Below are 5,816 nucleotides of genomic sequence, written 5' to 3'. Positions count from 1 at the left end.
TTCATTATTGAATAAATAAATAGAAATAGAATTTGAAAAATATTAAAATATTATCATCTCCAAAGATAATCAAACATTTCACAAAATAAGAAAGTTAACAAAAACTAAACTTAAAGCTTCGTGTATAAATTTTATAAAGAATTCAATTAAAAATTTAATTATATTTTGTAAATGAACTATATACAAAAGACAAATCAATGTGAAATCAGTTTAGTTTTAAAAATGTACATGATTAGGAGAAGTCTCGAGAAATATTTTTGCTCCTTCCAGTCTTTTTCAAATACGATGGTACATGATATGGAAGTAAAAATTGATAACAGAGTTTTCAGATCATTTTTTTTGCTTGGAAATGATTGATAGTTATTTAATTCCTATAATGTAGTAATATTGTATTATAGACATATTATTTAGTTTCTATAATCTAGAAAGTGGGTTAGTTAGATTAGATCTATAATAATGATAAAATTAGAGATTAAATGTAACATGACTTTCTAGTAATATGTCTATTAGATCCATTTTAAAAAAAAATTACACATGAATCAAAATTGTGATTTCTGTTTTAATATTTAAGAGGTTCACAATTTCTTAATTTATGTTGCTGATCTAGCTGTGTGCGTCTGTCCGATAATAATGGAAATCCAAGTGTCGGTTAAGAAGAGCCTAGAGGAGTGACGGTCTATAGATGGGATCGTCCAGACCGTTAGAAGAACATCTGATGGACTGACAAAAACATATGATGGTTCCTGGATGTGACACATTCTAAACCTGAAAATCTAATTTGAATGCTTCTTCCTGTCCATTTTAATTATCATCGTAGACTTTAAAATTTATTTTATTAAAAGTTATATTTTATATTTCAATGCAAATATTTGATAGTTTTTCCAATTTTGTTTCTATTTTTCAGCTAATTAATTAAAACACACACACAAAATACTAATGTATTAATTAGTGGTAAAATAGAAAATAAAATATGTATGAGAAAACTTTTTTTTTTAACTTATGTATGAGAAAACCTTAAACAACATATAAAACAAAACGGAGAGAGTAATTTTTATTTTTATTCAAAGAGGAAAAAACCATTTATAACTTTAGAGTTGAGAGGTGTGATAGGTTTTTAGGATGTGAGATTTGAGATTCTAATAAATATATAAATAAATACTTAAATAATTTCAAAAAGAATTTTCAATTTTCAAAAAGAAATTTTGAAAAAAAAAAATTCAAAAAGTTATATAAAAAATTCGACTTTGAAAAACTATAATTTGAAGAGTCTTTTGCTTCCTAATGATATTTGTATACATATTAAATATATTTTTAAAAATAATGTATAAAAAATAGTATATACATCAGTTGATTATGTTAATTTTTATTAATTATCTTAAATATCATGATATTTATATATAAATATATTTATAAATAAAATTTTAAATAATAATATTAATTATATTAATAAGTTATCCTAAAATTATTGAAAAGATGACAAGTAAGCAAATTCATTTCTAATAGTAGTATAGACTGATTTGGTTAACGAAGTCTTCATAGTTGCACGGATCTGACCTAATTGTCTCAGTATTAATCGCGACCTTTTAAGTATTTAATAGAAACTCTTTAATGAAGTCAATACATTATCTAGCATAGAGGGCCATTAAGCTTTTTAATTAATTATTACTATTTCTCAATATGATGATATTAACTGCGACGTCTTAAGTCTTGGTCTTTCCCCAGTAACCATTATCCAACAAGAGTTTCATTTGATTTTTTTTTTCTCCGGAGATGTTGAATTTTAAGTATATTGTTGATTTAAAAAATTTTGAAATTGTTTTTTTCTTAAACTGAATTGTTTTGGTTCTTTTTGTAAATTTTTCATTAGTCATGACAAACAATTATATTCATGACCAGCAATTATATTTTAATATATTTTTTAGTTAATAATATTATATTTTGTTAAAAATAGATGGATGAAGATATACGATTAGTATGTGCATGATTTGCTAGGATGCAAATCGAATATCGGTAAACCATTTTTCTTTCCGGACGGTGGCACAGGTTCATTCGAGCAGTATGAATATGATCAGATGGATTTATACCATTATCAGATTTAACAACAAAATCAATTTTTAATTTGTGTGGCTCTCGTATCAGATGGAACACAGTATTTATGAAAAGGGACTTTTTAACAAGAAAAAGAAAAGAAAAGAGGAGAAAACGAAACAATGACTTGTTAATTACTAATAAAGTACAATAATTGATTGACTTATCACAGTTAATTAGACGAATAAAATAATAATGGAATTTAGAAAATGCTACTTGAAAAGAATATGGGCCGTTTGGTATAAAAGTGACAAACACATAGGTCCAGAAACGGTGATGTGTCACACAGATTAAAACGTAGCATCGATCGACGATCATCATCATATACCATTTATCCCTTTAGTCTCAAGCCACAAGAACAAATCTTATTTTATACTACCCCTACCCCCCACCAAACAAAAATCTGATTGATAATGAAATAAATGTTGAATTATTTTTCTTTATCCAAATTCTATAACCTTCGTATTATATCATTAATACAATAACATAAGAAAATTCATTATATAATGCAAAAGAAAAAAAGTATATATATCATGGGGGGTGTTTTCATTGTAATTTGATATTGCTATGTATTTATATGGGTGAACTACAAAGTATTTATGATTTATTTGAAATTTTATTCTAAATAGTAAAAAAATGTGATATAAACAAGATAACTTTTGTGTTTAAAACTATTTCTATAAATCAATATAGTAACAAAAAATTACAAAAATCTGTGTGTATATATTCGGCGTGGTAAAAATTGACCCTGATCAATCGTAAACTAAATTGTCATATTTTGGACAATTTTTTTTTGTCTTGGCATAAATGTTCACGAAATGAAACGGAAACAATCATGTATATTTAGTAATGTTTAATCGTGTTTGTTTCATTGTGTTGTAATCATGTATTTTTAGTTACATTTTAATTAAAAATAAATTAATTTCAAACTAATATTTAAACCGGAAAATAATTTTAAATTGGAATTATTTTATAAATTAGAATTTGTATATAAATTTAAATAGATTAATAATAGATTTTTATTAATAAAATTTTGGTTTATTAATAGAAATATGGTTTAAAGATAAAATCAATCTACAAACTAATCTGCTTACAAATTTAAAACACATTTAATTAAACATAAACCAAATTAAAATGAAAACCTAAATCTAATAACCCAAACCTAATTAACATGTTCTCCAGCCTTTGCAGCCACCTCTGACAAGTTGAAGAGCTATGCCGGATAGTCGCAGAGCTATGTCGACGAGTCGCAAAGAGCTATGTCGGCGAGTTATAGAGGAGCTAGGACTAGAAGTCTGGAGTAGTATAGGAGGACTAGAGGTCTAGAGTCGTAGAGGAGGAGAGAATGTCTTGAGCTGCTCGCAGAAGAGAAATTTTCGACGAATTGTAGAAGATGATAGAAGCACTGGAGTCAGAGAAGATAGTGAGTAAGGTTGCATGGAATCAGAAACGTATACATGAAAACAAAACGTTTTGAAACGTGGAAACATGATTTAGAAAGAAAAAAAGAAATACAAATGTTTTAGAAACGTATATAATTAATATATAATTAATATATATATATATATATATATATGTGTGTGTGTGATTACTTAACATGTAAGCTTTATTTGTTTTGTTTTCCTTTGCTTGATTTATCTAAGAAAAAAAACTCAATAACATAAATTTTGTCTTTTTGTTCATTTTATACAAATTTAAATAAAAATTTTAGAAAACCAAAATATGTTATTCTTCGCTAAGAGCATTTCCAACAATGACACCAAATTTGGTGTTAAAATTATACCAAACTTGGTGTTTTGGTGTAAAGATAATTTTGTCATCTCCAACAATGATACCAAACTTTAGTTCAAAATTAATATTATATATTATTCGATGCTTTCATTTTTACATTTTTATATTTTTATTATTTGTAATTGATAAATAATAATTTTATCACATCTAGATATTATTTATATTTTTATTATTTGTAAGTGATAAATGATAATAGTCATTTAATAATTTATTTTGAAAATAAAAAATAAATAAAAATAAAAATAATTTTTTTTTAATTATGTGAAAATAAATTTAAAATACAAATAATACAATATACTTATGTTTAATTACAAATTTGATAGTAATTAAACTATATTATTAAAAGAAACATAATAAAATATGTATTTTATATATTTGGTGTGATGAATAGTGTTACACCAAATTATGTATAACACTATTTACATTACATCAAATTTAGTGGATGGTGTCAATTTTGATGTTTTGTTGTAGATAAAATTACATTAAATTTGATGTTTTGGTGTCTTGTTGGACATGGCTTAAAACAGTAGAGTCAACTTCATTCCATGTCAAACGGAAATGAATAAAGGTATCGAAGATGATGCTCCCTCCATTCCCGAAAGTAAGATGTTTTAGATTTTTTACTTGTTCCAAAAAGATAGATTTTCTATATGTTTAAGGTATTTTTTTATACTTTTAAGAAACATTAAATGAAAATATTTGAATTGATCAAATTTTATTGGTGAAATGTTATTGAAAAGTGTATAATAAAATAGAAGAAAAATTAAATTATAAACATTTATTGAATTCTTAATAAGCGTGAATATTTTAGAAAATCTTATTTTCGGGAATAGAGGGAAGGGAGTATTAGTAGATGGAAATACAGAAAATGAAATAAACAAGTAATCACTAACACTAAATGACAAATAGTCATACTTTCGTGTTTCCAAAGCAGAATCACAATTTTTTAAAATGGAAACGCATCGTGTTTATTAAATGCAACAAACATGTTTCCAATGTATTTTCACAAATTTTCAAGAGATTCCGTTCCAGAATTTCCATGCAACCTAGAAAGTGAGGCAGAGGAAGAGATGAATTTCCGTATGATATCTTGAGCCGCTCGCAGAGGATGTGGAATCGCGAAAGAAAGGAGGAGATGAGGCGTTGCAGAGGAGGGCTCACACATAAAAGGAGAGAGTGAGGAGTCGAGGAGAGATATTTGAGAACGATGTTGTTTGGAGAAAATAGTGTATAGACCTTGAAGAGAAATGCTGAAGAAGAAACAAAAATTGTCATAAAAGGAAGAAAGAAGAGAAAATGTTGTAAATAAAGTGTTGAGGAAAATATTTCTGTTATCGTTAGTGTCGACCAGAATGTCCATATATATACAAGGTATTAAACCGTTATAAGGTCATGTTTATCCTAACAAGATAAGGATAAGGATAAATACTATTTTACAGATATACATGAAATATATACTAGATAAACACATAGTTTCTGGTTGTCTTTATCATGTCCCGAATTGGGTCTGCAGTACGGGCTGGTCCATGGTCGATCATCATTTGGTTTATAACACCCCCCCTTGATCGACACATCCGGTACAGGTTCATTGCATGCTTAATGTTGCCTCATTAAAACCTCTCCTGAAAAACCCTAAAACCAATGTGGCAAAATGGAAAACCAAGGACAGGAAAAAGAGTACAACACATGAACTCCCCCAGATGAATGCATCACTGTAGTAGACGCATTCCCATCTGGTATCCGAGTTTTCTTGAACGTTGAAGTTACCTATGACTTGGTGAAGATGATCAGCTGGATTCTCCTTGAATGAACTTGTAAGTCTTGGACGTTGGTATGTCTTTTGGAACTCCATTAAGATGTGGTCAGGATGTACATCTTTGCTGCTGATCACTCCATGTCTTGGTTGAACTGATGGTGCTTCAAACGGTGCTCGGATG

This window comes from Brassica oleracea, chromosome C1 (genome assembly GCF_000695525.1).
Source record: "Brassica oleracea var. oleracea cultivar TO1000 chromosome C1, BOL, whole genome shotgun sequence".
Taxonomy (NCBI): Eukaryota; Viridiplantae; Streptophyta; class Magnoliopsida; order Brassicales; family Brassicaceae; genus Brassica; species Brassica oleracea.
The sequence above is the reverse complement of the archived record's forward strand: the minus strand, read 5'-3'. Positions refer to the sequence as shown.